At 31.3% G+C, this 25,142-nt stretch overlaps 2 pseudogenes; both read left to right on the top strand.

The window, feature by feature from the left end:
• Positions 1–889: 889 nt before the first annotated feature.
• Positions 890–8,137, top strand: LOC116406162 (annotated as a pseudogene).
• A 3,925-nt stretch (positions 8,138–12,062) lies between these two features.
• On the top strand, positions 12,063–20,551 carry LOC116406165 (annotated as a pseudogene).
• Positions 20,552–25,142: the final 4,591 nt, after the last annotated feature.

Raw genomic sequence — 25,142 nt, 5'->3', positions numbered from 1 at the left:
CACCACTAAAATAAGTATGTAACACAACTTACTTATTTAATCTATTAACTCTTAGGTTTATGTGTTTATAGTCTCTTTATCCTTCTTTGTAATATAATACATCTTTAAACGTTCAAACTTTATATATATATATAAATCTTTAATTTTGAATTTTTTGTTTGATCTATTCAATTTATTCGAACATATGCCAACCTATCAGACACATAATTGAAGGTCGAATGATATATCCTATCACATAATTGTAAGTATAGAAAAAGATGTAAATGAACCGACATCACATCCTAATGAAAGAAATTTTGGACATATAAACAGTTAATTGTGAAAGAATTGAAAATTATTATTTCTACCTTGTTGTACGTTTTTATTTGACAACCTTACTTAGTTTGAAAGTAAAACCTCCAATAGAAGTACTACATCACTTTTTTAAAATTTAGAAATCAAATAGATAGGAAATCATTTAAGGCTAAAAGTTTTATGGTTTGAATTTCCATGCAATAATAGAATTATATTACATTATTTATTTTCAAATAGTTTTTAATAAAGAAAAATAAAGAGTTTTAAAAAAGAGTAAAAGAAATTTCACTTCCCCATGGTAGACACGTCAGACGACTCGTATTTAGCCACGTAGGAGCTAAGTATAGGATAACATAACACATCCGAATAAGAAATTTAGTTAATGAAAGAAAAACGAAAAATCAGTCAACCGGCCGTAGGTCCACACACCTTAACTGCGGGGGCCACATAACTGCCAGGTCAGCATCTCGCCAACATGAAATGGACTGTAAATTAAATTAAAAATCCATTGAAAATTAAAAAGAAGAAGAAGAAAAAAAAAACCCTTATTTTCAAACTTACCTTTTATCCAAAAAAAAAAAAAAGAATAAACAAAAACTCCATTAATTAAAAAGCTAACTAAAGGACAGAAGAAGAAGAAGAAGAAGCTTTAGCAATGGCGGAAGAAGATTTTCTGAATGTGCAGTAGCTTCACTCAAACTAATTGGTTTCCACCTAATATTCTGCTTCTCTGAGCTTCTTCTTCTTTCTCTTTCCTTGTCTCTTCTTTTTAGCTTTTTTTTTTCTGTTCTTCCGCTGTTGATTTATTATTATAGGTCACGAATCTTCAGGATTATTCTTCTGTCCCTCTTCACAGGTACTTGTTTTGGATCTTCTCTTATTCACCATCTTTTCATATCTTTTTTCTTCCTCTTTATCTTCTGGAGTTTGTTGATCTGTGGTTTGATTTTTTATGATGAGCTGTTTGTTTCTTTCGTGTCTTTTTGGATAAAGCTGCGTTGAGTGTGATTTCGCTTGTGGCAGAGCTAAGTGGTGAACTGTTGAGAAGATAAGAGTTGGTCGATTGGTTTGATGAGTAGTTGGCGTGGGAAAATAATTTGATTTCGAAGTCCAAGGATGCGTTTGGTTTCATATTAGTCTTTGGGATTTGGTTTGGGAGTTTCGGAAGTACTTCGTTTAATTTGTTTTCAGAATTAAAAAAAAAATGCGTTTGGTTTGGTTTTGTTTCATTTTAGTCTTCTAGATTTGGTTTCAGAGTTTGAAAGGTACTTCTTAAACGAATTTTAGAAAGTCGCAATTTAAATATTGAGAGTAGAAGATTCACTTTATCATGAATTTTATATATTTCTGGTACAATATTACATAATTTTAAATATTTTGAAATATTGGATTTTTAATTCACTAAAATGTTTATTATATCGATCAAACTCTTTAATTGTTGACTAAGCTTTTGTTTTTTGAAGAATGAGAAAAAATTAGGGTGGCATGAATTTTGAAATGAAAGCACGATGTACTTCCAAAATGTCTCATGTTTTTCCATCAGGTGCTATTTTGAGAAATGTGATTGTAATTCTTCGTGGCTCTTATATATGAATTTAGGCTCTCCTTATTTGGTTGTCGTTCTGGTTACTACTTCGTGATCATAACTACAGGGATGTTTCTTTTTGGGATTTGGTTAGTCTTTTTGCTTCTACTTGATATTCTCTTTCATTGTTTTTTTGCTTTGTTGTAATTATAGACACAAACTAGCTCATATTTATACCAATTGGGCCTCTTTCAATATATTTGACTGTCAATGGATGGTTGTCTTTGCAGATATAGCATAGCAATGGCTCTATTCATCCTTTTTGCATGGATTTCATAACGCCGACCAATGAAAATGATGTTGGTTAGGATGGGAGAAGTCTATCTTCTAATTCTAGTACTGGCTTGCTATAATTATCTTGCCCTTTCTGATTTTCAAGGTATGGATTGCATCTCTAGATGGTGTTTTAAAATTGAGACGTCTCTTGTCATACTGCTGCTCATAGAATTGTAGCTTAAGCGTTTGGTCTGTGATGTGGAATTAAAAGTTGCCCATCTCGTTAATCCTTGCGATGTTTGTACATTGTTCTAGAGTGGAACAAATAAGATAGAGATTAAAAAATTGATTTCTTCTTCTTGATTGGCTTGGACAAATATTGCATATTCAAGTTAAATGCACATGACATGCTTATGTGTAATTGAAGTTTACTTTTCGCAACTGTATACATGTATCACTTAGAGCTGACAAGTGAAATGTATCTTTTTATTTTTTTTCTCCGACGTTGTTTTGAAAGCAACAGACTCATTTTCTTCTACTTGCTATTGTACTGATATACTCGACTTGTTTGACTGATTGATGAATGTTGTTCTGCTCTCCTCCAGGTGATGCACTCTATGCATTGAGGACTACATTGAATGCAACAGCAAATCAGCTCACAGATTGGAACCCAAATCAAGTCAATCCATGTACTTGGTCCAATGTTATATGTAGGGGAAACAGTGTGATCTCTGTGTAAGATAGACTTAAATGTACTCTTTTCCATAGTTTTCTCTTCGATGTTGTTGTATTCTACTTTTACTTGCCATTATAAAGTTTCTAAGTCTGGTTTTTACTTATATTGTGTCTAACTTCTCAGATCCTTGTCCACAATGGGATTTACTGGAACCTTGTCTCCGCGAATTGGAAGTATAAAATCACTTTCAACTCTGTGAGTAGTGTGTTTGTATATATAAAACTTACAGCCCTGAATACTTCATGTTGCTAGATTTTAGCTGAAAGTTTGATTATACATTTCTGGATTTTATCTTGATTTGTACTTTCTTTGTCATATATTTTCCGTGAGTAAGTCCTAATTCTTCAAACCAGGTGCTTAGACTTGCTTAAGGTTGATAGAAACTTCTTTTTGTTCGAGAAACAGAATTTTGTATTGCACGTATTTGTAGTGTTAAAATTTCATAATTGGAACATTCTTTTTGGTCTTGAGAGAGTTTGGGAGCTGTTGGTAAATAAAACCAAAGCATCATACTATTACCATTAAAGCAGTAAAAGTTAACGACTGCTGAAGTGTATTCTTAATATTGAAGGTTATGAAATTCACCAAGCCTAATATTTTACTGTCTATATGGTATAATTGCTGGCATCACGTGGTTGGAAAGTTTCTTTTATGTTTGTAGTTTCAGGAAAGGGTTAGAAATTAGTCGTGACTTGTGAAAAGCATATTATGATTTTTTTTTTCCTATTAAATTTGTTTCTCTAAACTGGTGTTTGAAGAAAATCTGCTTATTAGCGATGAACAACCAAGCATCTTCATTAATATAGATTCGTCTGCAACAGCATTTTGCAGGGAAATTACATAAGTGGGGAGATACCAAAGGATTTTGGAAACCTGACAAATTTGGTTAGTTTGGATTTGGGAAATAACAGCCTAACTGGCCAAATACCATCATCCCTGGGTAATCTTAAGAAACTACAGTTCTTGTAAGTAATTCGCAATGATGTCAAAATTTGAAGATATTTCACGAGTGTCTATAATGATTACGGTTTATTCTTGAGATAATGAGTCATTATTATTTTTCAAGCAGAACTCTGAGTCAAAATCGTCTAACGGGGACTATTCCCGACTCACTTTCAACCCTTCCTAGCTTGATTAATCTGTAAGTTTTCCACTGATCTGGGGCTAACTGTAAATCTTCAGTTTCTGTTGACGAAGTGTATTTCATTTCTTGATTTCTTGATTGTGATTCTCCTACAGTCTGCTTGATTCGAATGATCTGAGTGGTCCAATTCCGCAGCAGTTATTTCAAGTTCCAAAATTCAAGTACGTAGAACTTTTGAATATTACCAAGGTAGATACCTAAACACTGTGCACACAAACCCACTAATTAGCCCTAGCTTGTGTTGGTCCCTTTTTGTTTAATTTTGCATCATGTCATTTCTGCTGTTGATGGTAATTTTATAGAATTGAGAGTAAGAAGCCTGTAGACTAGCATTGCTAAATTGAACATTCAAAAGTTGCTTTGAAGTCAATGTCAAGGATGGTATAATTATTCTTTAGTTGGATTCCTCTTTTCATTATTCTCATTGTAATATTTCATTCTCTATGAAAGCTTGACTGTTTGCCCCAAAAATGGTTCCACTGCCTTTTTCTGGTCGATTAGCTTGGTCAGGGAAAAATTGATGATTAGTTCCTTAGGTTGCTCATACTATTTTCTCATAGGATGTTCAATTGTTTTGTTTGTAACAGCTTTTCTGCAAACAAGTTAAATTGTGGTGGAAAGTCTCTTCACGCCTGTGCTTCAGACAGTACAAACTCAGGTTATTGGATCACATTTACCTTGGCTTAGAAAAATGCTTTTCTATATTTTTATTACACAGTCACCCTATGACTAGAAGCGTAATCAAAATGTGAAAGTTTCTCTTCTTGTCAGGTTCTTCAAATAAACCCAAGGTGGGCCTCATAGTTGGAATAATTGCTGGGTTCACCGTTGCTCTTCTTTTGGTCGGAGTATTATTTTTCTTGTCCAAGGGTAGATATAAAAGCTACAAGCGCGAAGTGTTTGTAGACGTTGCAGGTAAACTGTTGTGACTAATTTATTTATACGGATTTTCCAAACATTTCTAGTGAAGGCTAGCTTGCAAGTATATCATATCAATTTAAAGTATGATTTTCTGTTGTATTCTTGCCACAAACTTTTGTAAACATTTTGTGGTATTTTCATGGAATAAGCACGTATCTAGAAAATCAACTGTGTTGTTTCTGTTTGAAATTTGAAGCATAGACAATCTCATGAATTATTATATCAACCAGGGATCCATGTTTATATGGGTATTTGAATATTTCATTGATCAGTTCTCTTGGTTTCTATTTTTTTATATATTTTGAAGTAGTTGAAAATTAACTAATGGATCGATTCATTAATAATTGGTATATGATATTTATATATTACAATTACATACAAAATAAATTCCATTTTTTTTACTCGAGGTTACATGCCAACAAAACTTTCCAATTAATTTACGTGACATTCATATGATATTTATATATTTTTTGAGCTATGTCCATGTTGGTATTTAATTACAATTAATTTACATGATAAATTAACCTGCTACTTAATCACATGATAAATGAAGTATCATTATATTGAAACTAAGTGTACTTAGATTGCCAACAAAATTAAAATTACAGCTCAAATGACATGAGCTCTACGAATGCTTCTTTATCATTGCATACGGACTTTTGAAGCATCTTCCAGTTTGCACACACAAAAATGGTAAAAATACTCCTGTAATGAACTGGAATTTTTGTTTATACTTATATCCAGTGTTGTGTTTCCCTTGAATTTTCCAATTAGGTGAAGTTGATCGAAGAATTGCATTTGGTCAGTTGAAAAGATTTGCCTGGAGGGAACTACAGCTAGCTACAGAAAACTTCAGTGAAAAAAATGTTTTAGGACAAGGAGGCTTTGGAAAGGTGTACAAAGGGGTGCTTGCAGATGGCACCAAAGTTGCGGTGAAACGGTTGACTGATTATGAGAGTCCAGGGGGAGATGCAGCGTTTCAGCGTGAAGTTGAGATGATTAGTGTAGCTGTCCATAGAAATCTGTTGCGTCTCATTGGATTTGCCACAACTCAGACAGAACGCCTATTGGTGTATCCCTTTATGCAGAACTTGAGTGTTGCCTACCGTCTTCGAGGTATAAGGTGTTTTCGTTATTGTCTATATTACATTTGCAATAATTGCTCTTGACAATATGTTTACATAAAATAAATAATGCTATTTGAGAAAATCATTTCGTTGTTTACGTATTACATAATGTTGTTTAGAGCACGTTTTTGGAATATGATCATGAAAAAACGTGCATGATACTGATACATAAGTAAATAGTAGATGCAGGCCCACTCACACATTTAAGATCCTTTTGTCTACTAACATTTAAGTTCATGTTGGATTTGTAGCATGCTAGTAATCTGTGCTAAAGTATTAATATAATTAGATTTATCTTAATTCATCAGTTAAAGTTTTTAAGTTGATTGGTAATTTAACATAGTAATAGAGTAAGATGTCATGTGTTCAGATTCTTATACTGTCATTTGCTCTTCAGTTAGATATTTGTTTTCACTTGTTGGATGCTATGCAAACTTTCAACTTCGGTGTATCCTTATGTGGTTAAGTCTATTTATAATTATGCATTAGGTTTGATTTTTCTAAGTGAAGGTCGTTTTTGTTGTTCCTTTGTACTTTCAATTGTGTCCATCATTCTATCCTGCTTTCGTTTAGTCAAATGCTATTCTAATTCCACGCCTTATGACGAAAGGAAAGTCGGGTGGTGTAAAGTGAAGATTAAGGGAAGTAGAGAAAAATTCCCTTCAAGGGTATTCCGAAGGTGTAACCTAGGCAACGAAACTGTTAAATACTTTGCTGTTTTTCCTCTGATTTCTCCGGTATTTTCAATGCAGAACTAAAGCCCGGAGAAGCTGTTCTAGATTGGCCTACTCGAAAACGGGTGGCATTGGGCACAGCTCGTGGTTTAGAGTATCTTCATGAACATTGCAACCCAAAGATTATTCATCGAGATGTTAAGGCAGCTAATGTATTGCTTGATGAAGATTTTGAAGCAGTTGTTGGCGATTTTGGCTTAGCAAAGTTGGTTGATGTTAGGAAGACTAATGTCACTACTCAAATTCGAGGGACAATGGTCACATAGCACCGGAGTACTTATCTACTGGAAAGTCATCCGAAAGGACTGATGTTTTTGGTTATGGTATCATGCTTTTAGAACTTGTTACAGGGCAACGTGCAATTGACTTCTCACGCTTAGAAGAAGAGGACGATGTTTTACTACTCGACCATGTAAGTAAATCTCGTCAAATCAATATCTTTAAGGGTTTGTTTGGGATGCTGAGTTGGTTATTACAATAATTTGTGTTTGGAGTGTAAACTATTTTGGTATAGGTTATAATAGTTTGTTTTAAAGTACAGATTATTTTAGTTTAAATAATAAATAAGGAAAGATCATGATTATACTATAGTTTGAGTGTCGCTAAGTCTGAGTATCATAATGAGGAACTTCAACTATTGTAATGGAAGGGGTTGGAAGGCCAAATATTAACGTGCCATTATTATGGATTAGAAGCACAAACAAAATAAACTACCAAGTCTGAATTCTCCTAATTTTTGCCTCATTTGTTATTCCTTAGCTAATTCCCAATTTCACTTGGCTATGAAGGTTAAGAAACTAGAAAGGGAGAAACGACTCGATGCCATTGTCGATCGTAATCTAAATAACTACAACATTCAAGAGGTAGAGATGATGATTCAAGTGGCATTGCTGTGCACACAGCCATGCTCGGACGACCGTCCAGCAATGTCACAAGTCGTTCGGATGCTCGAAGGAGAGGGATTAGCAGAGAGGTGGGAAGAATGGCAGCATTTGGAGGTGACTCGCAGACAAGAATACGAAAGATTGCAGAGAAGATTCGAATGGGGAGAAGATTCAATACATAGACAGGATGCAATCCAATTATCTGGTGGAAGATGAGGTACCAAATTTACCTCCAAATCTCTCCCACCTTTTCATCTCTCTTGGCTATGAAACCATATGGACATGGCAGTTATTGTAGTTAGGTAAGTTTTATTGGTTCCAAATGTTCCGAAAGCCTTGCCTTTTCATCTCCCAGTTTGTAAATTTCCGTTGGCTTTTGCTTTCTTTTTGTAATCCTGTTTTCCCCCAATTTAACATTTGTTGTGGCTGAACATTGTAATACAGCCAATTCTACAAAGTCATCATATTCATATTTGGCTTAACATTTCTCGTGTTATATTGATCAATTTTCCCCCCTTTTTGGATTTTAAATATATTGTTTACTTCCATATAGTTAAATCCTAAATATGGTAGTTCAACTTTGATAATTAGATTCGTTTAGACGCGTTTGATATTCGATAGAATTTAACATATAAATATTTTTTTTGCATTTATTGAATTTTTTGGTTTGTTGTTTGCTAATGTAGGAGTGTTTTCTAAATCAAAATATTGAAAACTGATTAGAAGTATGTTCGTCTATTAACGTTAAAAATTTTCTTAAATAGTTAGTATAATTTCTTTCCACGTAAGAATTGCTTATTGGTATTGAGTTGTTTATATATGATTTATTAATATTTTAACGGATTAATTTTAACTTAGGGAACTCACATTTTCACCCCTTTATCTAGAATTATATATCAATATGAAAATGAAATGTAAATACAATTAAGAATTATTGTAAGTTTTAGTTTGTCAACCTTGAGCTTGTGGTTAGTTTTAAACTTTTAATATGGGTCAATAGATTTCTAACATTTTCACTTTTGTATCTATGTAAGAAGTCTCTCCACTTCAATTTTGTATCTAATAGTTTTTAACAAGCTCTAAATTTTAGTAAGTAGTAGTTCTTTTAGATATGATTTTAAATTTTATATTCATCGGAGAGGTTAAGGGTTAGTTTCGAAAATTCAAAATTTAAATCGACAGCCCAAGTTTTTAGATTAAAAATACAATTTTGTGAAAAGTAATGTAAATAACCGAAATCATAATTGTAATATGTAAAGCATGGAAATTAGATCAAATCAATCAATAACAATGAAGTCACATTAACGTTCCTAGAAGACCTAATAGAAGTCAAGTTTTTTCCTTCATGAAAGCAAAGTGTGTTTGTGCTCTAACTTAAACAGTACAAGCAATCATTGATGTCAGTTTAAATAATCAAATATGTTGATTTAAACACACTCAAAAACACGCTTACCAAAACCAACAATCTTTTTAATTATCGTATGTAATTTATGGTCTAAAGTAATGTTGAAAATGATGAACTAGATACTGAGAAGATCCTCAAATAAAAACGGATAACTTTATTTAAAAGCTTACCGCTTCAAATAACTCTTCATACCATACAATGGAGAAGGAGAGAATATACAAAAAGAAAACTAGCCTTCTTCGTCACAAGGACATGGAGAACCCTATAATAGGCTATGCTACAAACTCCAAAACATTCACTTGAAGGGTATGAAAAAATTTATCATCAATAACATCCAAAGCATTAGATGAATCTAAACAATCATTGTGAAAGAATCCTATGATCTTCAAATAATCCGACCCAACCTCCAAATGGGACGATAAATCTAAAATTTCATCTTTTTGTATATGTATCATAGCTTGAAAATCCACTATAGAACCATCTTGGGTGAAAATATTTGGATAGGACCAAAGTTATCACATGATAACAACACTTTTGTACATTTATTAACCTAATTAATAAAATTTTAGGTAAAAACTACATTATAACTCTTTTTTTTCTTTTCTTTTTTGTTTTTGGTTGAAAGGTATAAGTTTTGACAAAGTCATCATTAAATTATGTAATAGTTTATTTTTTACTTAAGCTTTGTTTTAATAAAACTAATGATTTAATGAAAATTCTTACTAATTTTTAATAAAATAAAAATTCAGTAAAAGTTGAACTAAATGTTTTACTTTTTTTTAAACAAAATTTTATCATTTAAAATAAAATTTCAAGAACAATAATTAATTAGTCAAAAGAATTTGAATAAGAACAAAACACATATGAAAAGGAAACACCAAAAAGGGTAAAAATGAATAAATTAGTGAACAACCCACAAGTGTATGTCCACATGCCATCTGGATCTAACCACCACTATGAGATGAACTCATATTGTAAATTTGTAATACACATATTTACATTCATATTTCCTTTTGGCTTCTCACCAAAATCACTTTTATATTTAATTTCACACTTTTGAATATACTTTTTATCACCATCAAATCTAAACATGCTAGTTAGAGGGTTTTTAAATTCAAATTTACTCTAACAAATATTGTATTTGAATGGATATAAAAATACATATATCCCCACAAAAATATTTTATCGGATTTTATTTTCGTTTATAGAGATGATTTTTAGTTTTTTATAGTAAGATAAATTAAAATATTTAGAAAATTTAAGATTTTATACTGATAAAAACTGATATATAGAAAGACCTATCAAAAGTCTGTATTAATAGAATATTACGAAATTTTGTTGTCAAATTTTCCATTTTTGATCATTTTTATGTATATATATTATTTTGAAAAATTAATGGGAAAAAGGAGTGAGAAAAAAGATATAATTATTAATTAATGTTTTAGTTCATTTACATTATAGTTACTTTGAAAGGTTTCTAATGATATCTCATAATTAAAAAATTATTGTACTTTTAGTTTAGTCTTGAGAGCAATGATTGATGTTTGTGAATGACGTTAATAATGGATAAATATTATATTCAAAATGTTTTTGTATAAAAAATAAAAGAAAAAAAAAGTTAAATTTAAAAAGTAGTTATCGAAGATCAATGGTAAATGACAAAACTCATCATCCCACATATTTAGTACACACGACTCCAAAATGTAGGAATGAACCTTCAACCTCTCGAGATAGATGTCATGCCGATACCACTAAGCTTAGTTTACAAAGAGAAATCAATATAGATATATATTTGTTGTTTATTATTAGTGCAATTGATGTAGAAAGATTTAAAAGAGAAACATTCTCTAAATAATGCTTAACTGAATTGAAAGTGCATTTTATATTAGCACAAAGTTGTAAACGTTGATTAAATATTAGAAACATATATGTTAAGTATCGGTGAAATGTTCATAAACATCGAGGAAATTTAAAATTTATTAATATATAATCGATATTTGGGTCTATATAACAATATGTTAATCACCAAACTCAAGTAGGATGGTATAATTGGTTAAAATATATACTATCAATTAAAGTAGCAATTTGTTTCATAAACTTAGAATTTTGTTACTTGCTTTCAATTTGGTAACAATTTAGTTCATATATTTTAATACGTAACAATTTAGTCTTGGTACTTTCAAATTTATAACAATTTAGTACGTAGAAAATATTAAAACTAGATGTTATTTCTAGACTATGTATTTTGTAAAAGATATTAAGTTTCGGTTAGTTTATTGATTTTAAATTGATCCGTATGAATTCGAAAATGAAAGATTTAAAGATTAAATTGTTATAAAATTATAAATACAAGTTACAAATAAATTGAAGTTTAGATACTAAAAGTAATTTTTAATTTAAAAAAATTGAGAAATGAAATAACAAATGAGTTTTTTTGAAAAATAGAAAAGAAGAACGATCTAAAAAAGAATAAAAGAATAAAAGAATTTTTTACATTTTATTTTTATAAGCGTAAATAGTTAGTGAATTTATATTGTATTTTAAAGGTTTTGTTTTCCAGCTCCAAGCCAATAACAATGGAAGACAATGAATATAAGCAAGCTCTTGCTAGTGGCGGAAGGATGATTTGCTGAATGTGATGCAGTTCCTCTTCAGGCACCACCACCACTCTCTACAATTCTTCTTCTCTGAGCTTCGTATTTCTTAACCCATCACCGCCCTTCTTCCTCTTTCTTATTACTCTCTTTTTTTTTTTTTTCTTTCAGGTTTAAGAATCTTGAGGATAATCTTTCTCTTTACTCTGCCCAAATCTACTTCTCCTATTCCCAGGTACTTATTTTGGTTCTTCTTTAATCTTTCAGTACCCTTTTCGATTTAATCTCGTTTCTCTTCTGGTTTTGTTGATTACTCATTTGCTTATTGATTTTAATTAGCTACTTCTCTCTTTTGTTTTTTTGTTTTTCTCATTTTCTAGGGTGATTTGGTTTTCGTTGCAGAGCTAAGTGGCAGAGATTTTATAGAAAATTGAATGTGGAAATAAAAGAAATGGTAATTAATTTATTTACGAAGTCTGAATTTTTTTTTTAGTTTCCATTTTAGTCTTCTAAAGATTATAAGGATATTGTGATGTTTGAATATCGAATGCAAAAAATTCAACTTAACATGACTTTTATTTTATTTTATCCTGTTTTGAGTGATAAATTTTAAATGTATGAGAAAGTCATTTATATTCATCAATCTCGAAGTTCAACCTGAAGGTCAACTTAAGAACATTTGGGAGAAGTGTGAACAAACTAATGAATTTCAAGCGCCTTCCTCCTTGTGGTATTTTGATGACCACGAAAATTTTGTTTTTTTTTTTTTTTTTTTTTTTTGAGTACTATTCTTCAACCATCAACCATCAACCATCAGAGCCCTCTTTTCTAGCTTAGTTTTTAAAGTTGGTTAGATTGATAAAGTCATTCAGCTGGTTTGTGTTAGATTGCCACCAAAGTTCTACTTAGGAAGGGAAAAGATATATGGTACACAAGCGAGGACAATAATCTCTCAAGAGGTATAAAAGATATTTTGAGTGAAACAAGAAACAATGTCATAAGGGTTATACCCAAAGTGACCATTGTGGAGATATATTTGAGAGTTTGTTGTCCTAGCAAAGGGTATGAGAGCCACGCCTCTTACATTTAGTTGTGTAGTGCGTCTGGATGACGTAGTCAATTGTGATCCTGGTTGAGCTAATCAAATAGGGGATGGGCTCTAGTGAAAAGGAGTTATTTGGGTTAAAAGTGATTGTCGAGAGTGCTCATGGATTGATGACTATTCGAGGGGATGCCAAGAAAGTCTTGCTTATTATTGTTATTAAATTCTTAAAAATATTTATTTAATTTTAATATGTATAAATTGACCACATATATTTTTGGTTTTTCATAAATTTTTAATTCTTTTTTTCAAGTATGAGTAGAAAATTATGATAAAAGAAGAAATTTTGAAATAAAATCACAAAATCATATAGTTTTTCCTAATTCTAATATTTTTCCACGAAATCAATAATTTAAGAGCCCTAAAAAGGTAATTCAACGTACACCAATCAGTAATTAGTTTTTAGATTATACTTTGTTAGATTGGAGGCAATTTTTAAAGGTCGCCTCCCTTTTTTATGTGTTCTTCTTTGAGTTTTGTTATTTAATTTCTTCTCAATGAATGTTTAGTGTATTCTTTAATTTTTTCTCCATGAAAGTTGCATTCATCATATTCTGATTTTACAAATCAAGATTGGTGCCTATAGCTATTGTTCAAATGCTCTAGAACTGCTATGCTAGTAGTCTGATCCATTCTTTTTAATGTGGCCTTATCTTCTTCAAGGATTTGTTGGTAGACTGTGGATCATTAGGTATCTTGTACCAAATAATTTGGGACTTATTACCATGCCAATATATTTGACTAAAAGAATGGTTGGTTTTGCAAATATGGCAATGACTCTATTAACCTTTTTTGCCCAGATTCTTAACATTACGCGATGAAAGTGATTTTTAGCGGAGATGGCAAAACTCTATCTTACTGCTCTAGTTTTGGTTTGCTTTCATTACTTTGCGGTGTCTGATTTTCAAGGTATGAACTGCATCTCAAGGTAGCTTATGAAAATTGAGAACTTACTGTACTGCTGCTCATAGTCTTTTGTATAAACATCTGGTCTATGGCAAAAAGATTGTCCATCTGATTTATCTTCATGATGTTTGAAACAGTATGTAGTTTTGAATAGAAATTGAAATTCTTTTAGCATGTTTGTCAGTTTTAATAATATTAAAAGAAAGATTATGGAAATCACTTCCAAAATGACTTTTAATAATTCAAAGTCAGTTTTAATAATATGAAAATTGTATTTGAAAGTGTAAAATTATAACCAACTAAGTGTATTTCGTATTGATTTTGAAGTGATTTTAGCAATTTTAAAATCAATCCCAAAATACACATTTTCATTGGCAAAGACAGTATTAAGTGTTTCTAATTCTTTCTTTTTTTTGTTTATTTTCACACTATCTTTGGATATGCTACAAGTCTTTTGTCACATGGAAGATACCTTTTCCATCAGTTCGTCTTTTTGCTCATTTCTTGTGAGTTGGTAGAAAAGCTAGTCTGAAGTTATCAACAAGTGTGAAAGCCTTTTTTCCCTTGTAAAGGGATACAAATTTGAAAATTTTGTGAGATTAAATCATTAAATAATGTAGTTTTCTTTTCAATTTCTGATTGCTTCCAGTTGCGCAAATTTACCTGGAATTACTATTATACTGATATTCTCTAATTGCTTGATCACTTGATGAATGTACGTTGTTCTTATCACCTTCAGGTGACGCACTCTATGCATTTAAGAAGGCATTGAATGCAACAAGTAGTCAGCTTGGAGATTGGAACCTAAATCATGTCAATCCATGCAGTAGTTGGTCCAATATTATGTGTAATGGGAACAACGTGACAGCTATGTAAGACATAATTAAATTAAATACACTCTTTTGCTGATCTTTCTATCCATTTAGCAATAATCATGTCACTTGTGAGTGCTTAGATGCTCTATATAAATGACTTATTTATTTCATTGTATGAAATATTTTACTTGCCAATATTAAAGGTTTCAAGTCTGCCATTACTTATATTAAATCTAATTTTCTCAGAACCTTGCCAACGATGGGATTTACTGGAACCTTGTCTCCAGAAATTGCTGTCATAAAATCTCTTTCAACTCTGTGAGTACTGTGTTATTTTGTGGACGAGAATTTGCAGCTCTAAATACTTGATGTTTGTGCAATTTAAGCCGGCTTCTTTTATTATTATACTCCAAATTCTGGATTTTATTGATCATAATATTCATTGTTGTCTTAAAAGTAAGTTTTAATTCTTCAAGTCAGGTGCTTGGCTTACTTAAGGTTATCTATTCATGTTGCTCGAGAAAGAGTTCTATTTTGCACATGTATATATAGTATTAAAATTCCATAACTGGAACTTTCTTATACTATTTTTTTCAAAAGATTGTAAATTAGAAGATCACCCACTAATACCAACTGGGATAAACTATTATCAACAAAGAACTAAAATCTGTTTTCTTATGATTGGAATTCCTGTAATTTACTAAGCGCAAGACTTCGTCCTCTTCAGAGATCTAATTTTCTCACATCCCTTGGTCGGATATTTTCTTTTAACCTTCTAGTTTCAGGGAAGTGTTGGACGTTAGACATCCGTATATCTGAGATAACCTTAGCTTTGAAAAGCATATTATGATTATTTGGACACTAAATTTGGTTAACAAAACTGGTTTTTGAAATAATCTTCTTATTGGCAATGAGAAACTTAATTAATATATATTAATCTACTGCAGGAACTTGGAGGGAAATTACATAACTGGAGGGATACCAGCGGAGTTTGGAAACTTGACAAATTTGGTCACTTTGGATCTCGGAAATAACAGCCTAATTGATCAAATACCATCGTCCCTGGGTAATCTTAAGAATCTACGGTTCCTGTAAGTAATGGGTTTCAAATTACTCAAATTTCAAAGATACCTTATGAGCATTTGCAATACACCTGGGTTTTAGTTGAGATAATGACTATTGACTCCTTATTCTCATTGAAGCAGAACTCTGAGTCAAAATCATTTAACTGGGAGTATTCCTGAGACGTTGTCAACCCTTCCTAGCTTGATCAATCTGTATGTTTTCAATTATGCATAAGGCTATTAATGGAGATTTTCAGATTCGGGATCTGTGTTCTGTTCTCAATGCCTTGATTGTTACTCTCCTACAGTTTTCTTGATTCGAATAATCTCAGTGGCCAGATTCCGGAGCAATTATTTCAAGTTTCAAAATTCAAGTACGTGGAACTTTTGAATACTATCAAGGTAGATATTATCATACCTATATATCTGCTATAACATGGCATTAGGAAACCAACACCAATTCCTAAAATTAGTGATATTAGGAAACACATCTATCTGATATTTATGGCACGATCATATAGCTCAACAGTTTAAAGCATCTACTTTTTTTTGAGAATGAAGGTTTGATTCTTTACCTTAAATTTTAGTTTCTAATGAAAGTAAAAAAAGACAATAATTAACTTAAATTTTTGAAGCTAACATTCAAAATCTAAAGCATCACTGATCGACAAATGAAAAGGAAATACCATATGTTGCTTGGACATGACAAATCCCATATCCAAAATTGATTTGGTCAAAAGAAAGTAACCAAAATTATAAAATTTAAACACTTGCTGTTAAGAAAAATTTCCTATTACTACTGTCAGGAGAAAGCAGCAAATAACGGAGAACTTAAAAGAAAGCAATAAAGATTGGAAATATAAGAATTAACGTGAATAACTCAAACTGAAAGAAAAACCGTGATCAATCAAAAAGAAGTTCACTATGTGAAAATTATTACAAACACATAGAATTCTCTTGCTGATTCCAACTCCAACACTCTCAAAACTTTTATGCTACTCACACCCTTTTCTTTACTTTCAAACTAGAAAATACAGAAAGATAATTCAACTAGAATTAGGTCACCCAAGCTTTTAGAGTGCTTGGAGCTCATCGCTCTCAGAACTTTTTTGATGTAGAATTGTTCTCATTTAATAACTTGTCAAGAACCCTACAATCACAATCTCTATTTTTCAATAGATCTTACAGTGCAATGTAATTTCTATATTCTTTGTCATCCGTTTATTTATTTTTCACCTTCCAAATATTTTTTTCACAGCTTTTCTGGAAATAAGTTGGATTGCGGCAACAATTCACGTTGGTCCTGTGATTCGGACAGTACAAATTCAGGTTATTGGATCGGATTTGCCTTAGGTCCTTAGGCTTGTGGAAAATCTTTTCCTCCGTTTTGATAACTTAGGCACCCTTTAGCAGAAAGAGAAATGTGAAAGTTTCGTCATTTTCTCAGGTGCTTCAAATAAGTCGAAGGTTGGGCTCTTAGCTGGACCTATTTCTGGGTTAATGGTTACTCTTCTTTTGGTCGGATTATTGCTTTTGTTGTGCAAGCATAGATATAAAGGCTACAAGGGTGAAGTCTTCGAAGATGTTCCCGGTAATTGTTATGACTATCATTGAATTTTCAAAATGGATTATGCAAGCATCATTTATGGTGACTAGGTTTCATGGATATCGATATCAATGTAAATATAATTGTTTTCTCGGTGCAACCTTTTTTGCCAATTCTTAGTAGCGTTTGTACGTATTAGCACCTATCTAGAAATACAACTGTGTTGTATTTGTGATTTTTCTGAAGCATAGACTATCTAGATGCTACTCATCTAGAGAATTATTCCTTAAAATTTGGTCCTCTACTAGCATATTGAATTGCTCGAGATAATTGATATGTGATTCGTAGTTGCATAACAAAAATATTTTCCCAACTGGATTCATGAAGAGCTTGTAGAAATAGTTTCTCATGTTTCTAACTCTTTGATGTAAGTTTTTGTATTACTTGTCAAGTTAACCATCTTATGTCTTAAATGAAATTACTGGATAATTTGAGGTATAGTTATAATGAATAACAATTTTAAGAATAATAATTAAGTATATAATAACATTTTTTTAAAATCGCAAATATAGCAAAGTCTATTAACGATAGACTTCTATTGCTGATAGATTCTTATGATTTATTAGATATGGTATATCAGTGATAGATTTCTATCATTGAGATTTTGATAGATTTCGACAGATTTCTCTATATTTGCATTTTTTTAAATTTTGCTATATACTTAATTATTTTGAATCTAATTGCTATATTTCCAGTTATCGTACTTTGAGTCATTCATTAGTAATTTTATGAAACACGCAATAATTTCAAATGTAATCAAGTCACAAGCTGGAAAAGGGAATCAAAATTCCATATGCCTCCACCCCATCTCACCCGCACTAGAACTGAATTTTTTGTTCATGGAAGCGTGTCTAAATGTTTTTTTTCCCTAATCTCTCAATTAGGTGAAATTGATCGAAAAATTGCATTTGGTCAGCTGAAAAGATTTGCATGGAGGGAGCTACAGCTAGCTACAGAAAATTTTAGTGAGGAAAATGTTATAGGACAAGGAGGCTTTGGAAAGGTTTACAAAGGGGTGCTTGCTGATGGCACCAAGGTTGCAGTGAAACAGTCAACTAATTATGAACGCCTTGGGGAGATGCTTCTTTTCTGCGTGAAGTTGAGATGATTAGTGTAGCTGTTCATAGAAATCTATTGCGGCTGATTGGGTTTTGTACAACTCAGACTGAACGCTTATTGGTGTATCCCTATATGCAGAACTTGAGTGTTGCCAACCGTCTTCGAGGTATTAAATCATTTGCTTGTTTTGGATATGAAATTTGAAAAAAAAAAAAAATCTCACAATTTCTGTTTTCGTTTGAGCAGAAATACTTCAATGTTTGCATATTACATCATATATTAATGATCTGTAGATCTTGGTTTGGGCATAGGGAAATGAGAGAGTAACCAAGAAAACTTTAAAACTAAGGTCTAAGAGATCAATTGAGTGTCAGGTGCTTGAGTAGATCCTGGTTTGGGCAGAGGGAAATATTGGCCATGGGCTATTTCTTTCCTGTATCTACTTTTTTCATTTTTCGTAGTACTTGCTCAACCTTCAAATATTTTGATTACGGCCGACTTTTTAAGTCTAAAAAAAATATACATGAAGGCATTGTGCCCCTGTCATGTCCTTGGAAAGTAGCACCATTGTCTTAGTCCAGAGAACAACAAAATTTTCTACTCGTTTGTATTTAGTACTGAAGAAAGGAGTCCTCCAGCCTCTATAGGGGCCACTAGTTGGAAAATGACTTTTTGTGAGAGGGCGTGGTGGGTGCGGATTATCACATTCTTGAACTGGAAGGTGGTCTCAAGATCTTTCCTGGGGCGGGCTGCGGATAGGTGAAATTGTTGGGTAATTTAGCTAACTGGTTGCTACTTTCCCGTTACAACTTGAAGCTTTATAGAATATGATTGTTGTCAGTAAGTATGAACATCATTTCGATAAGTGATTTATAGGTGAGTTTCAACTTTCATTGTTGCATAGAGAGAAACAACCTTGATAAGTCTTTGGATAGTTGTCCTTTTCCGGTTAACTCCTTGCTCGATTGCTCTGTTCATCACCTTCCTGCTCTCATCATTTTATCAGTTAGTCTTTTTCTTTGTCGTTTTTACTTTTACTCTTCTCAATGAAAGCTTATGTAAAATAGTCTTGCAGGATACTGAGCATACAAGTTACTCATTTAATTCACAAGATGAACTTTGGCCAATTGTTATTGTATTGCCTTACTGATAAATAATTACTACCCTCTAGCTGATTTCTTTTGTAATCTCCTATGCCAGAACTTAAGCCTGGGGAACCTATTTTAGATTGGCCTACACGAAAACGTGTGGCATTGGGACAGCTCGTGGTTTTAGGATATCTTCACGAACATTGCAATCCAAAGATTATTCACCGAGATGTTAAGGCTGCTAACGTCTTGCTTGATGAGGATTTTGAAGCAGTTGTTGGTGATTTTGGCCTCGCCAAGTTGGTTGATGTTAAGAAGACTAGCGTCACAACTCAAGTTCGGGGGACAGCTGGCCACATAGCACCCGAGTACTTATCCACTGGGAAATCGTCAGAAAAGACTGATGTTTTTGGTTATGGCATTATGCTTTTAGAACTTATTACAGGACAACGCGCGATCGACTTCTCACGCTTCGATGAAGATGATGATGTTTTACTGCTAGACCATGTAAGCAAATTATATCAAAATCAGCACATCTCCATTTGAATCTATTCCTTCTTTATGCCAACTTCAATTAGCTCTACTATCATAAATATAATTTTGGCTTATTCATCTCTGTTTCTTAAAGGTCAAGAAATTGGAAAGGGAGAAGCGACTGAACATTATTGTGGACGAAAACCTGACTAACTATGATATTAGAGAGGTGGAGACATTGGCTCAAGTTGCGCTACTGTGTACGCAGCAATCTTCGGCTAGTCGGCCAACAATGTCGCAAGTCATTCGGATGCTGGAAGGCGAGGGACTCGGAGAGAGGTGGGAGGAATGGCAGCATTTAGAGGTGATTCGCAGACAAGATTATGAGAGAATGCAAAGAAGATTTGAATTAGGGAATGATTCCATTTATAAACAGGAAGCTATTGAGTTATCTGGTGGAAGATAAGGTAGCAATTACCAAGCTTTTTGATCCTCATCTATATGTCAGTTTTTTTCTGTTAGATTAGTTTGATTTGGGGGCCATCCTTATGAAATCATTGCCTTCTCATATCCTACTTTTGTACATTTCATTCACTTTTGTTTATATTTTTTTGGCTGTGCTTCTTTGTGTAATCTTAATTCCCTCAATTTAACACGTGCTGTGGCTGAAGTTTGTATTTGTAATACAACTGAGTGAATAGAGTCGTTATTTTCATACTTGGCATTGCATTTGCCAACATTGTAACTATAGAATAATTATTGTTTGAGCTTAAATAAAATTGTTCTTCGTTTCTAAATTGTTCTTGGTTCTGTGCTTGCTTAATAAGCATTTAAAGTTTTAATTTTTATTATTTTTTAAATAGTTTGTGTAAGTTTCAAATTACATATTTTAATTTTGTAATCTAATTATATATCACATGATAATGTAACATTTTTCATAGGATAAAATTAACCATATAAAAAAAAGAAAATTATAATATTCCCAAAGGCTCACGTGATTTAGAGTCAAACATTTGCAATGACCCTTCAAATTCGTCAAAAATGGGTTACTGAAGACTAACACTTTTCTTCTTTCTTTCTTTACAATAATATTGCATTTTAAAACAATGATGAACACAACATCCCTTTTGACCTAATTTCCACATTTAGAAAAAACAAAATAAAGTATATATTTAATTTATTTATAAAAAAAATAATAATTTCCTTTTGCTATGTTTGAGTATGAGCTTACATATTAATTAAATATTGAGTTTACAAGCGAAAAGTTAATGTAATTTTTTTTGTAAAATTATAGTTTACCTATTGTGGTGTATATATTATAAAATATAAATAATGAGTAAAATTTTAAATTTAATTTCAGCCTTTGATTTTTATAAATTAGACTTAGCAAATTTTTATTATCTATCACAATAAATTTCAGATAATATCGATCACTTTAATGATATATATCAATATATGTCTATTTAGATATATTGTGGTGTATAAGATTTTGTTATATTTATAAATATTTTCAATCATTTTACCCTATTTCAAAACAATTTAGTTCCTAAACTTTAGTCGGTGAATGTTTAGTCTCGATACTTTAAATTATTATTACTAACAATTTTAGTCCTTAAACTTTTAATAAAAAACATAACAAAACCTCCCCACTTAGCTTTGATAATACCTTTTAACTTTAAAAATCTACATTTTTTTTTAAATTATTTGAAGCTAACGTATTTACAAAATATAACCAAAAATCTATAATATATCAATAATAGGCACCGTAAATGCATATATTAATAAACTTTATTGATGTCTATCAATGTGCCTATCATATATAAAATACGAAGTTTTGTTATATTTTGTAAATATTTCGTTTCATTTTACTATATTTTAAAACATATTAACTCTAACATCTAACCAAAACATTATGGAATATCTTTTTGAAAAAAAAATTCTAAATGAACCAATATACGAACAACCATAATTAAGTTAGCAACATTATCAGATAATCAAAGACAGAAGAAGGAAAAAAAAAATCAGATAGTACAAGAGAACATAACATTCCTTTGATCATGATTCGTTTTTGGTCATGGACTCATGCGTGTCAAACAACAATACATATATAAAAGTAAAATTCAGAATGTGAACATACATATCTATATATATATAAGGAAATAATACATTAAAGTTATTCTTCCAAAAAATAAGGAAGATTTTTTTGTGTATTTGAAAGGTAAAAAAGGCGCAAAGTTCACATGAGATATTGAATGTTTTTTGTGTCCATAAAGTTGGTATTTATTTGCACAAAAGAAGCAAATTATTTGGATGATTTCATGTATATGATTGCATGCATGACGAAATATCTTTTAGTTTTCTCTCTTTCAACCTATGGTCAAATTAATCACATACATATTTTTATGGATGGATAGTTACTAATTAATTAAATGCAAAACTTTAACTCCATTTATATATATATATATATATATATATATTCAACCTACCACCTTGACTTTATTTAGTCAGTCTCTAAATTTCAAATAAATTATAGTTTGAGATTTGTTTACTAAGGTAATTGTGATAGGTAGTTGTATATATAATAATATTTTTTAAAAAAATTATAAATATATATACAGTAATCTATCGATCATAGATTTATGTTATTGATAAGTTGTTATATGGTCTATCTTATTGGTGACAAACTTCTATCATTAATAGACGATGACAGATTTTGTTATATTTGTAAAAAGTTTTTAAATGTTGATATATATGCTAATAATTTAAATTTAATTATTATATTTACAACTATAATCTTGATTGGTGATGATGCATACTTTAACTAGTTGAGTTGCACCCATGTAGATAAACACTATGGTCTCGACCTTGATATCATTTGGCTTGATAAAAATCATCGGTGTATCCCATGTTTGGGAGTGATTTTTATTTAATCACTTTTTTCATATTCAAAATTACTTTGAGATGTGTTTTGAATCAATTAAAATTAATTTAATATTTAATTTCACACCTTTTAAATACTATTTTCATTTCATCAAAGTTAATTTTAAATGACATATAATAGCTTTAAACCTAAAAGGCTATCAATATAAGATGTAGCAAATCAAGTTATCCACTCCCCTTGGTTCAACCTAAATGGGCATACCTATACACCATTGACCTCGAGAAACTAAATTAGTATTTATCTTAAAATTAATCGACAATTAATAGAAGAATTACCTCATATACTATATAATTGTAACATCCACACTTTTTTCAATTTGAGATATTCATCATGTTTCTTTAAGATAACGTACCTTTTTAGTTTTTCATCATGACCGAATTTTCACATTGCCTTCATTAGAATAACCAATACCTTATATTAAGAAAAATAGATTAGAGTTCTATCTTAAAATTAATGGACAATACAAGAAGTAATCCACCAAAAAGTGAGTTTGATTTAGTGGTATTGACAGGACCTATGAGAGGACGGAGGTTTAATCCACCACCTCATAGTTATTGTACTAAATAAAGTACAAAAAGTATTAACTTCAAACGTTCCACCACTAGGACGTAATGACCGTCGTCATAAAAAATAAGTAATTAAAAAAAGGAAGAAAAGAGATCACTAGCTCACACGTGAACATCACACCCTTAAATTATAACTTACCCTTCAAAACCCTAAATGAGTTCCCAATTTTGAACAACCTTTTTCAATGTTTGATTCTTATGGAGCCCGTGAGTCCTTATTCATCATCTGCCCTTCAAAGTCTATCTATAAATATCCCAAAATCATCACTTTCCAATTCTTCATCAAACCCCAAATCAACTTTATTAACCTCAGCTCTCTACAAAAATTCCCATAAAACATATATCCATATATCTATATCTTTGTAAAGCAAATTAGTACACACTTCTGTACTATAGGTTTTCCATGTCGGTTTCCTTGGAAGCTTTGGCAATGGCTGGATTGATTCCAATGAGTGGGCTATGGACGCTGAAGAATGGGAAAGAAACGAGATCGACGTTGTTCCACCACATTTATTAGCCGATGAAGAAGATGACGAGGATGGTGATGAACATGTAACGACGAGTACTATTAGTAACTATTGCTTTCCCGTTGATGGGTCATTCGAGGGATGGCGTGGGAGAGATTGCAAAGCTGATGGTGGCCATGGCCATGGCATTTTGGGGATTTTTTGTAGTCTAAGCAAAGTCATAGAGAAAAGGGCTTCTAATGGGATGAGTTCAGTGAGAATAATAGTCAGAACTATTTTAGGGTTTTTGATGGTGATGACCATGAAGATAATTAGTGCACAAAGATCCAAGATGTAACAAATTTGGTGGATATATTTTGCAAGAAAAAGTTGATATATATGTTTTTTTTTATTTACATTCTTTCAGAATACATTATGGTAATATAGGAAGAAAGAAAGCTTTCGTTTTCATCTGCTGTAGAGAATTGAATTACGACCATTTTACGTGAAGATGTTTTATGCTAATTGAGTTATACTTATTTGTTAAAGAATGATAAGAAAAGATTCGTTGAAATACTTGAGTTTTCTTTTTTATATCATCGTAAGTGTTCATTAAGGATATTAATTATGAAAGTTTAAACTTAGATAATAAATTAATTGTAGTTAACCCAGATAAAAATATAACATTTTAACCAAAATAATATAAAAATGTTTTAGAGTTAGTATCAACTTACTAGCAATGATAATATGCACTAGATCCTATATCATCATACCCTTCACTTTTAAATACGTTTAATTTTTAGACGAGAGTAAGTTTTAAGTCGAGTGATCATTTGAAAAATCAAGTTATAACGACGAATGATATTATTTCATAAGAAATCAGTAAAACTTAACCCTAGGTTGTTTCTAAATTATTATATATGTGAACAATATATTTTGTTGAAAAATAATATCCTCTTTAAAATATCGAGAAAAGCTATTTTATAAGTTAGACCTACTACAATGTGATGAATATTCATAATAACCGTGCAAGGATAGTATGTTTGTAGAAGCATCGTAACTTTGGATATTTTTCAAATAGAAAAAAAATTATCCGATCATGTCGATCTCGTTAATTAAATCCAAATCAAAGCGTTCTTTGTCACAAAACAAATGAATAATCCATCTTTTTAGTTCACGTATGTTTCTTCTCTACGTAAAGTAAAGACGATATGTACACTCCGTCTGTCTCCTTGAAATAAAAGAAATAACAATCCTGCTTTCAAGAACACGATAGTTATAACTTTGATCACACACATATATATAAAAACTAAAACAGTAAACCTTTTGAGTTAATAATTAAGTACATTGTATAACATTTCTAATAAATTACAAACAATATAGCAAAATCCATATGTAACGGACTCTATCATTTAGTAGATAACTTCTATAAATC

This window comes from Cucumis sativus, unplaced genomic scaffold, assembly GCF_000004075.3.
Source record: "Cucumis sativus cultivar 9930 unplaced genomic scaffold, Cucumber_9930_V3 scaffold69, whole genome shotgun sequence".
In the NCBI taxonomy this organism is placed as follows: Eukaryota; Viridiplantae; Streptophyta; class Magnoliopsida; order Cucurbitales; family Cucurbitaceae; genus Cucumis; species Cucumis sativus.
The sequence above is the reverse complement of the archived record's forward strand: the minus strand, read 5'-3'. Positions and strand labels throughout refer to the sequence as shown.